Source organism: Cavia porcellus, unplaced genomic scaffold, assembly GCF_034190915.1.
Source record: "Cavia porcellus strain 051 isolate PalLab524CR breed Dunkin Hartley unplaced genomic scaffold, mCavPor4.1 scaffold_19, whole genome shotgun sequence".
NCBI classification, from domain to species: domain Eukaryota; kingdom Metazoa; phylum Chordata; class Mammalia; order Rodentia; family Caviidae; genus Cavia; species Cavia porcellus.
In genome coordinates this window covers 59,746,549-59,758,269 of record NW_026947502.1, presented here as the reverse complement: position 1 = coordinate 59,758,269, position 11,721 = coordinate 59,746,549, and the positions used below count along the sequence as shown (strand labels likewise).

Sequence of the window (11,721 nt, the reverse complement as noted above, 5' to 3'; positions counted from 1 at the left end):
ACATCATGGCAGAAGTGTGGGTGAAATGAAGCCCCTCACCTCACAGCCAGACACTTCCAGAAAAAAGACAAAGATGAAGAGCTGGTCCCATTGCCCCCATCATAGCATGACCCCCAAGGCCCTGAAAACCAGCCTCTAGGGCTGCCTCCAAAGGTTCTGCCTCCCAACACTGCCATTCTGGGAACCAAGCTCTTAACACTTGACCTTCAAGGGATACTTGTAACTTTTTTTTTAAAAGAGGATAAAACCAAGAAAAACAAAACAGTGTAAGTCATACAGGACTTCAAAACATTACAAAATCAACAACAGTTACCATAATGCCTCCTCTTGTCTTCAAAATAGCTGCAGGTACCTTCAGACATAGCAAAAATCAAACAGAACAAAACAGAATAGAACCAATAAAAACAAAACAATGAATGCAATAAAGGACTTCAAAATAACATAATAGTAAATCCAAAATGGATACCATAATATATCTTGTTGTCCTTGAAATAGCTGCCCATGCCATGAGATATAACAAAATCAAACAAATCAAAACAGAACAAAACCCAACTCAACAAAACAATGAAAACAAGACAATAGGGAATTAACAGTGGCTACTGCCTTCAGATGCGGATCCCCCTAGATGTCACACTGCGTACCACTGTCCTCGGAATAGATGATCAGACCACTCGCCCTGGACCTGCGAAGTCAGTGAAACATCACATCACCGTGAGCATCAAATTGCATTTCACCTCAATAGCTTTCACCACAGCCTGTGTTTGTCTGATTCAGCCGATCACCCCTGGAGGGGTTGGCTCTTCTTGTCTGCTGCCCACCCGCTGGAGGGGCTGGGTCCGGCTGCCCCCTGCAGCTGGCGGCGCACACACGGCACTGCTGAGCGGGGAGGGCTTGCTTCCTGGGTTTGCTTTCCTTGTTATCTCCCCGGCAGTCTGCAAATGGCGCTGGCTCACGGGGAAAGGCTCGGGTCCGGCTTGACACTTGTGCCTTTTAAAAACTTAAACAGTGGTGGAATGAACCCAGGGGACCTTCTCCATGGGCATGATCCCAACATAGCCATGAATGGTTGTGCATTTGCAGAACGGCTTCCTAGGCTCCCCTCTTTTCTTTTTTTATGGTGTGAGTTTGCTGAGCACACTGGGCACTACCAGGAAATAGAAAATGATATGGTAGCATTCTGCAGGGGACGAACTTGAGCCAGAAGACTTGATTTCGTGTAAGTTGGATTCAACTTAGTGCTAAGGTATTTAAACCTCTCAAATTTTACAAGCAATCAGGATGCAAGGGAGAATTTTTATTATATCAGCTTGACCAAACTAGAACTATTATTCAGGGTTCCCTTCTCTGGTTTTTCATTAGTAATGGTCACTCGGAAGCAGCCGTTACACCTTGGGGGTCACAGTCAGCACCCTCCACACACTGCTGCTGAGCCTCTGGGGTAGCAGAAGGGGTAGCAGCCAGACCTGAAGTCCTGCAGGTCCCACAGGTCACCAGCTTTCATTTCTCCGAGTCCTAGGGCCAGTGCGCACATGAGTCTGTGGAAAACAGCACCAGCTCTTTCTAGATGTCAACAAGAGCGTCAAAGCTGAAGACAGTGAAAGACACAAGTTCCAATTTGTTCTCTTGGGTTTCGGTTTGCCCATGTGGGTTCCAAAGTCATCTTTGTGGCCTCCGAATCATCCTACCCTCGTCTATTTCACATCCATCTTATCTCCCCAACTTCTGGCCTTGCTGACCTAGAGTAACTTCAAGCCCAGTACCATCAACAGGACCAGCGCATTCACCTAGACTTCCTCACCACTGCCCATCACCGTGTGAAGGGCTGGGCTTAGGCCCTCAATCTTCACCACCCAGGCTGGGTCGGCTCCCTGGCAGAACCATCCTACAGTCAGAGGGAAAGAAGCTTCCAGGCTCCTCCAAAGTTTAGATTCTAAAATCATCAACACAGCAACAGCTTCTCATGCTACTTTCCAAACGTCACCCGTCCATGCCTGTGAGATGGACGGGTGTGTTTTCCTTTGAAGGCAATATTATTTCCACCTCAGTCCACACTGATTCTGATGTATATTCCTGAGCCAGTCCTGGGCAGTCCTTTTCATCATCTTCCGATGACCATGGAATTCTTATGACTGACAAGCACAGCAAAGTCTGTGAAACACAGCAGAAGAAAGTCCAAAGCCATTTTATTAAATGGTTTAATACAATCATTAGGATGAAATTTGGGTTTTGCAGTTATAATTAAAATATATCTTAGCTCCGTATTTTCTATGGAATTGAACTCATGACCCTATGTTTGTAGGCTCTGTGCTGCTGAGCTCTGTCCCCTGAGGCTCATGTTTTCTAATTATTGGGCTTAGACAAGTTATTTAACGTTTCTGACCCTCAGTTTCCTCATCTGTACAATGGAAGAGTAGTCCTTTCATTCTTAGTTTCTATATGGCTAAGTTCAGAAAATGCCTGTGAAGTACTCACTGGTGGTGTTTGCATGTGGACACACACACACACACACACACACACACACACACACAGAGAGAGAGAGAGAGAGAGAGAGAGAGAGAGAGAGAGAGAGAGAAGCCTGTCTCTCCCATTAGAATTACAGAGGGCCCATTATTTTTGGTTCTGTAACTGGGAGATGTTCAATTCATAATGAAAAAGGGGATGGATAGAGGGAAGGAAGGAGGGAGGGAGAGAAGACGGAGGGAGGGAGGGAAGGAGGGAAGGATGGAGGTACACAGATAGGGGAACTTTGCTCTGCTAAGTAGCCCCACAGCTGAAGGGCCAAGGGACAGCATGGACAGAGAACTCCCGGATTTGGGGCGGAGTCCAGCCCAGGTCCTGCGGAAGGGTCACTGCGGTAGCCCTGGGCTCTGCCGGGTGCTCATCCTTGCTCACCGGGGTCCCATCGCCAAGCGCCATGCTGCTCTGTGTCTCCTCCACAGAACTTCAGTCTTCCAACCTCTGCTATGCGAATGTTGTTAGATCTCTGCCGCAGGCCACCAGGGCAGGCTCACGATTATCTGCGTCTCCAGTTTCCGAACAAGAAGAGTGAGGCCGAGGGAGCCCGAGCAGCCTCCTCCCCGGGCCTGTCTGCCCGTGTCCCGGGCCCCGGCTGCCCCGGCTGCCCAGTGTCACTTGGCAGGGACGCAAAGCAGAATGTGTCACCACAAGGCGACCTGGCCCCGCTTAACATACGCGATGCTTCTAGAAGCCGGGCGGGTCTAATTCGGGGCTGCTGTTCTCAGCTGCCTTATGGTGTAGAGGAGGAGAAACACACAGGCTCCACAACCAATCGGATCTGAGTGTGGACCCTAACTCTAAACTGCCATCTGTGTGACCTCACGCAAGTTACTTCATCTCTTTGAGTCCCAATTTTGCAGTCTACAAAATTGGATTAATGTCCTGTTTTGAAGCCTAACTGAGATGATGTATTTTGGAACCGAGTCAGGACCAGGATTCAATCAGTAAGTAGTAAACTTCTTTCCTCTCCCGATCCCCGGCTCCTCAGTGGAATGGAAAGGAAAACCGTAGCCTAATAATTCAGAGCATGGACTTCAGGGCCACACCGCTTGGGTTAAATTCTGGTTCTGCCATTTATGGGCTGCATAATCCTGAGCTAATTACTTTAATCTCTCCACACCTTAGTTTGCTCCTGTGTAAGGCAGTGTCCTGAATGACTGGTGCCTGTCTCCTGCTGCTGCTTTGAAGATGAAATGAGTCAACATGTAGAAAGTCCTTGGAACAACTCCCTGTGTATAAGTGCTCTTATTTTTAATAAACTTACATCTAGGAGGGAGTTGTTTCAACCCGGAGAGAAACTGGGACCTAACTTTACAGTCCACCTTCCTCCCTAGTTCTTAGGACCATCTTCCTGTATTTGGTCAATGTTGGATAAAATATTGACTGATTGGGAAAAAATGAAAACAAAAGCAAAAAAGTAAAAAGTCCTTTGAATATCAACTACAGCCCCTTGTACACCCTACCTGACCACTGAGGGTAAACAAGGCCATGTAACCCGCCCGCAGCAGGCAGGAAATGTTCAGCTGACCGAGTCAAGCTTTTGCACCGGGGAGCTGAGCAGCAATCCTGAGCGTGCACGGGGGCACCAGGTCTCATCCACTGGAGCTGAGAGCTGCAATAGAGATGCCTGCTTCTGCACAGTAAAAGAGCAAACTCGTAAAGAGGCTCTTCCTTCCATTCCCACACCAGTATTTTAATGGCGCTGGGAACTAAAGCCAGATTTCCGTGCAGCTTGGCCAAATGCTCTGCAACTGAGCTACATCCCTGCTCCCCATCACCAAATAACCGCCAGGGTCCCAGCTTCCTGCTCAGAAAGGATGACCTGGAATTCAGTTCAGAAGCCTGCTCAAGAGACACTCACAAGAACTCAAGTGAGCATTCATGAAATGGTCCCAGCTTCTCAAACTCTGTGCGCACAGGAATGGTACAAGTGATGTGATGATGGGGAGAGAAATCAGTTTACAATAGACCGTGTCAGCTTGCTTTATCTGAGCTCCACTGCCCCCACCGCCCCCAAATTCCACACACTCATCAAAACAAAGTGTTACGTGCTGTCTGGTTAGAGAATGTTAGGCAGGAAACAGAACTGCACTCTTTATATCATTGCAACTGTTCTGCTGTGAGAATTTATTCTACAGAGTGTTGCAGGAATAGCCCAGAACCTGCAGGAAGATGCAGGAAATCTCATAAGGTGCAGAAAAATGCAACTGGCTTTCACTGCTCTGACCATTCTTTCTAGAGGAAATAACCCTTGCATAATCACTACATCCCTGTGTCTGATTCCCTCCCTTTTCACAGTTTAAAACTATTCATCTACTAATTTAGGTTTATCTTCCCTCAAATGAATATAACTATATCACAGAGGGGACTGCATCTGATTCTTTCCCATGCTCTCCATCCTTCTAGACTAACAGCATATAATTTGCACTTGATAAATGTTTGTTGGATGAATAAATGAGCAAGTGAATAAATATTTTCAGTAGCTGAGGGAGCCGGTGCATAAAAACTGTCCTGTGACCCCATCTACAGAAATCAGTATTGTAAAAGTAAAAATAATAACCTCTGTTTGTCTAAAACTTTAGTTTTCATAGCAGTAAGTATCAGCAATCCTCACAGCAGATCTGTGAACTATGTATTAACATGTCAGTTTTATAGGTCAGAAAACTGAGCCTTGAAAATGTTCAATAATATCTTGGGTAAACAGCAGAACTGGAACACAAGGAGCCACGTCCATGTTCCAACTTTGGTTTATGCTTGAAGAACACTTTAAAAGAAACGGGCTCATCCAAACCTTTTCTAATTTATGCATCTACTTCATCTAAAATGGAGTCCAAAGTAAGCTTTTTTACCCTGTAAAAACCATGACCAGTGGCGAGGCTTGGGCTGGAGGCCAGACAGGAGCTGCAGAAGCCAGCTGAGAAACCCGAAACCCCAGGCGGGTCTCAGGGCCTCTCCGCACGACCTTGTTTCTTCTTCTCGCAAGTGGACATCGTGATGCTTGACTTCTTTACGTCACGGTGGGCAGTGAAGCTCTAACTCAACAGGGCAGATAGGGCCACAGAAAAGTAAATTTAACGTTGCAACAGGAAGCCTCGGTGATCTCGCGAATGTTCCTCCTTGTTCCCATCTTACTGTGGGACTTTGCTTTTTTCCTCATCTGACCCCATTTTCACAGCCCAGACCAAGAGCTAAATGGTGATGGTCAGTCACTGCCGTACCTGGTGAATGAAGTACAAGCCACTGTTATGAACTTTAAATAGTATGTAAATTATATATCAATCACATTTTTTTTAAAAGAGGCAATTGTTACTCCTAGAAAGAGCCATGAAGACTTACCAAGAGAGTAGCAATAAGAATAGGAAAAAGATAAATTACTAGTAGAGGACTGAGGGGAGACAAACAAATCAACCATGACAAAGCCTAGCAATGAACTAATAACACCTTTAATGAATGAAAGACAAGCAAGTCTGGAGAGCAAGTCTGGAATTCTCAGAGTGCACATACTGAGTGTAAGATCTGGGGAGTCCACATACGTGCACCAGAAAGCTGGGAAATTGGACCTGAGCTTCTGAAAATGGTGACGATCTAGAAACTATTTACATACAAGCTTGATTATCAATTAGAGGTTGAATAAACTCTCAAAATTTGGGATAGGAGTAAACCAGGATGGGTTTTCTACCTCCAATATACCAAGTCTTCTCTAGGTTGGTCCATTCCAACACCACTAATTTATGAACTCTTCATCAGTTTATGAATTTCTGTGCACAGTTACATCAGGTTAGACTCGGAGGGTGCCCCACCCCATTTTAAAAAGCACTTCCTCTGTGCATGCCAATATGCAGATCTAAAACTTTACATTCTGTACAAAACTCTGGGAAGCTAACTTCTAAATAAATGGCAAGCACTAGTTTCTACGTGTAAGATTGTATATGAGAAGAAGATGGATTTTGGTACAGCTATTGACTACATTTTTATTCTATATATTCTTGGGGAAATATTTTGATATGAGTCAAAGCAGAATCATCAAAAACACAGTCAATTTGACCCACTGCCTGATTATTCCATTACCTGAATCTCCTCAGGCTCTGTTTAAATAGTCTCGTTTTGCTTTGTGGGCTTTGAACCTTTGGCACTATTTCTTAACATGTCTAGTAATTTCTGATTGGATGCTTGACACTGGATCAAAACTAATGGAGGCTTTGGATACTGCTGTCTTTCTCAAAAAGAGTTAAAGTTTTGTTCTTTTTGTGCAGACAAAGGTCACTTTCAGCCTGTTTGAGTATAGTTTTAGTCCACATAATTACTAATCTATGTTAATTTTTACCTTACCTGAGAGCACAGGCATTATTACCCTGAAGGAATTACTCCAGCATACAGTCCTAACTCCCATGGGGACAGTTCTCTAACTCCTCAGTTAGGGCTGGGGACAGCCCTAAGTCCTATAGGGACAGTCCTAACTCTTATGGGGACAGTCCTAACTCCCATGGGGACAGTCCTAACTCCTATGGGGACAGTCCTAACTCCCATGGGGACAGTCCTAACTCCTATGGGGACAGTCCTAACTCCTATGGGGACAGTCCTAACTCCCATGGGGACAGTCCTAACTCCTATAGGGACAGTCCTAACTCCCATGGGGACAGTTCTAACTCCCATGGGAACAGTCCTAACTCCTATGGGGACAGTCCTAAGTCCTATAGGGACAGTCCTAACTCCCATGGGGACAATCCTAACTCCCATGGGGACAGTCCTAACTCCCATGGGGACGGTCCTAACTCCTTTGGGGACAGTCCTAACTCCTATGACTCAGGCCTCCCCCATCTTAACTGAAATCTCAGAGTGTTTACCAAGGCTCCTTTGAGAGAGGTTATTCCACCTCCTTTTTCTTTTCTTGGAGGCTCCATTCATTCTGTCTCCCTCTCCTTCTCCCTGTCCCTCTCCCTCTCCTTCTCCCTCTCCAGCACTTTCATTGCTGAAGTCTTTCCTCAGGTTTTAGCTTTCCTGCTTCCCTATTTTCCAGTGTCTTGGAATCCCACTCTGCATGTGACACTTGGGAGCTATTTAATGCCTTTAGACAACTTTTTTCACATTTGTTTTTTTCCTTCCTAATAGTCTCAAATGCTGATAAGAGCCCTGTCTACTCAGTATGGTAAAGTAGTGCTTTCTGCTTGAAGTATATTCCTCTTTTGGGGAGTGAAAAATATCACCAGACAGTACTCTGAGGTAAATGTGGAATTCACATAATTTGCTACCTCTGTCTCAAGAATCCTGGTGCCTCTTGCATGTTTAATGCTCCCAACATTGTCAAGTGTATTTGTTATTATTTTGGTTTCACAATTATGCTCAGCATCAGGTTAGTTTAATACAAAGTGCCCTGCCAAAATTAGAAATCTGAATTAAGAAAATGAAAAGGTAGCTAAGGACTAGCCTTTGGAACCTACCTAATGGGGGGTAGGAGAAATAAAAATGCAGAAAGAGAAAAAAAGAAAACCAGGCTATGGCAAACTTGTGAAGGCCAAAAGAAGAATGTTGTTGGAGTCAGCGTTATGTGGATGACAGAGGAAATGAGGACATTGTCCTTAATGAGGTGTGGAAGGTGACACGGGGCAGCACTTACTAATGCCCTTGTATTTCTCTTCACAAATGCCAAGCTTTGAGGGAGTGGGTGACAGGTCTTATAATTGTGTCTGTCTTCACAGAAATTGTTCTGAACATTCAACAAATAGTTGTTCTTAAATCACATGATTATGAAAAGTTCTGAATATCTGAAAAGTATGTGTTTGGGAGAGGTTGATGAGAAGCTATACTGTCCTTAGTCCAAGGGCTGGGAGACACTAATCCAGCAGAATACACACACCCCTGTCCCTACTGAACAAGTTATATCTACCATGTGTGCACCATTCAGTTTATGACTTTGGAAAATAAACTAATTTAATTTCAAGGATCCAAGCTTACATATACAGATGAGACAACATTGGAATCATATATTTTTTCCTCCATCTCTCGATAATCATGCAAGTAATGTCCAAGAAGTTAAACAGACCTGCGAGCTCAGAACCAAGCAACAGGCTCTGAGTCCATAGGAAGTCTAATTTCTTCCGTGCTTTATGGAACATTGCCCTGGGATTTAGTGAAAAACTAAACACAGTGTGTTTACTAACTGAAAATTCTGACTTTTACAGCCTCACAGTATTTTGGTTTCTCCCCCAGAGCAGGAAGCCCTTCCTCCTCTCCTCCTACTCTACCCCATTTCACCCCCATAATAAATGGGAGAGAAATGCCCATTCTCAACATTCTCCCTCTTCCTGGAAGTACCCACTCAGTTTCCAGCTTGAACAGATGTTTCACCAACCAGCAAAGTCACAGGCAAGCAGAGCTTGAGGGGGTCCTGTGAGTCCACCCAACACAACCAACGGGGTGAAGGCATGCTGCGTGTGGATGTGTCGGCCACCATACCGAACTGCCTGCATTCAAATCCTAGGTCATCAGCTAGCACCAGCTCTTAGCTGCACACAAGATAGAAATCATATGCCAGTTTAAAGCTAAAATAAGCCCATTACAGGAAAGAAACCCAGGCACAGATGCAAAGATGGCTTCTCCACAGACAGAGCAGCCCCACGCAAAAGAAGTGTTTTATTTTCTGAGGCACCCCCAGTTTCAGTGCATCCCGCTTCCTTCTTGCTCCTTTGGTTACCTTTTGTTTTCTTCCTCCTTCTTATCACGCAAAAGTGCAGTTGTTTTCTTGTTTCCCATCAGCAACTGCATCAAAGTCCTCTCAGCTACGTGCCTCAGTTAAACACCCAGACTCTGGAGTCAGGCTCTGCAGCTTGTCTGCTGCTTGGCCTTGAGCAAGTGACTTAATCTGCACTAACCTTCTGCTTGCTCCTCGCCTCACTTCAGTTCCTACTTGTATCTTTGTGATCTTATGTGGATAAACCACGTAGATGCTCCGTGCTTCATTTATCTCCCATAAAGCCAGGGTGAGAGCATCTTCCTTGCAGAGCTTCCTGGCTATCCTGATGAAGGCAGGAGAAAGCTCGTTCAAAACCATAAACCACGGTGTAAATGTGCAGTGTGACAGCTTTCATGTCCTTCCTGGAACCTCTGGTTTTGAGAGAATCCTTTTTGGCATGGATCTAGAGCCACAGAGAATGAAGAGCATCAGCACAGGCACAGCTCTCGGTCAGGGATCCCTCCAAGCAGCGTGGAGCACGCTAGTTACAAGACAAGGAGCAGCTAAGTGGGGAGCTGAAGCCTGTGAAACTGAGGGCTGCATGGAGGGGCGGTTTGAGAAGGGCTCTGGCTGGCGTGGCTGGCGTCAGATGCGGGGACAGAGGAAGACAGATGCCTTGAGAAAGTCAGCAGGAAAGGAGCAGCTGCCACCTTGCTTCCTCCCTGTGTGCAGTGGGTGACCAGTGAGTCATCTTCACAGCAACTTTCCCTACGAAGGTGGAATGCATCTGCATTAGGCGGGTTAAAAAATCGCTCTCTGTCAGCGTAGCAGGGGTGGTTTTAGGGGTCTGGAAAGCAAAAGCAGAAAAGGCTTCAGAGCCTGACACTCCTCATCCCAACCCCGGCTCTGCCGCTTCCCACTTCTGTGTCCTTGCTTCACTTCCCTGGTTCTGGGACTTCATCTGAGTGAGAAGAGCAGTTTCGCTCTGCAGGCTCACTGCTGTCGTCCAGTGAGATGGTGCATGGACAATGCTGCGTGCACCCACTGTGCCAGGCACAGGGAAAGAGAACAAGACAGTGAGCAGGTGTCTGCCCCTCCCCTTCCTACGCATCATTATGTCTGTGTAGACAAAGAGCTCAATTGCCTATCAATCCACCCCTGTGGCGCCCCACGGGTCTCCAGAATTCCTAAAATTGGTGTCCTAGTGCTCAAAACATAACAAAACTATGGTACATATTTTTCTATGAGGCTTACAATTCTACTGCCATAATTTCATAGTTTCACATTTATTAATTTAATGGTAAGAAAGATATTAACCACTTTAAAAACATGACTTCAGGAATGCTGTCACCTGAAAGCCAGAAGTACTTTCCCTAGAACTCTATACTTAATCCCCCAAACTCAGGATGTTGTATAAATTCCTTTTGCTGAATTTACCCTGTTGTGTGTTTGTTTTCATGGCAGTAGTCCTGACTCAGCTAAGACATTTATGCTTCACTGCTTAGTCTAGTATTTGGCACACAGGCAGAGCTAGACTGGGGGTGGGGGCGGATCTGGGGTTGAACCCAGGGCCTTGTGCATGGCAGCAACTGCTCTGCCACTGAGTTACATCTCCAGCCCCAGTAAACCTTTTTATAGTGTGACTGAAACTGAGCTTCTTACCCACACTCTTTCAATTTACTAAATAAATCAAAGGCCATACTACTCTTTACATGCATATTAGTCCACTGTGACTCTAGATAAATGATGTAATGCCCTGTAAGCACAACAACTAAAAGATCTGTTCACATCAACAAATCATCATTAGTAAAAGACACTTGTAAGAAAAGTCAAAAGGTCCTAGATATTTCCAAAGTCCACTCATTTTCCTGTCTTACATGTTTCAAAATAAATTGTTTAGGTGTCTGTTATGGCTTGTATCTAGAAGTCCCCACAAAGTCTCAAGCAGTCATAGGGGGGCTTTTTCAGAGGCAGCTGGATCTAGAGTGTGTAGGGCTGGAGTTGATGCATGGTTCAATGTTAGGCTCAAGTACACTAGGATTAAATGTGCACCTGCTTTCCAACCTAAGTAGCCTGGTTAAGATAAAAGTGGCAGAAAGATGCTCTTAAGGTCACTTGCTTGCTTGCTTTTGCTGCGTTCTGCCTGCCATGAACTGTTTCTCCTCTGTGATGCTCCTCTGCCACACCACCCTGCCTTGAAGCCGGCCAATTATGGACTAAAACCCTTTCAAACTCTGAGCCAGATAAACCTTTCCCCCTTGTGTACCAGGCATTTTGTCTCAGCGATGAGAAAGTAATTAAGACAGCATCTCTCTGCCTAATAATGACAAAACAGCAATATAGTAGTTATTACCATTTGTCAAGCATGTTCAATGCACCTGTGCAGTGAACTTTACATGGATTGTTCGAATTCCTGCTGCAGCTTCATGACAGGTTCAGAGAAAGGGCAGAAAAGATGCTCAAGGGGGAAGCTGCCCAAAACCACTGAGACAGAAAGCCAAATTTCAAACCCAGAAAGTCAGACTCAAAAACTG

The 11,721-nt window shown here is 45.3% G+C and overlaps 1 long non-coding RNA gene across 1 annotated transcript; it reads right to left on the bottom strand.

Moving 5' to 3' along the window:
* Positions 1–2,166: 2,166 nt before the first annotated feature.
* On the bottom strand, positions 2,167–10,447 carry LOC134471667 (uncharacterized). Its single transcript, XR_010041239.1, has 2 exons — positions 9,209–10,447; positions 2,167–5,735 (listed from the first exon to the last, which is right to left on the bottom strand). It is a non-coding gene; the product is annotated as an uncharacterized LOC134471667 (long non-coding RNA).
* Between the last annotated feature and the right edge of the window lie 1,274 nt (positions 10,448–11,721).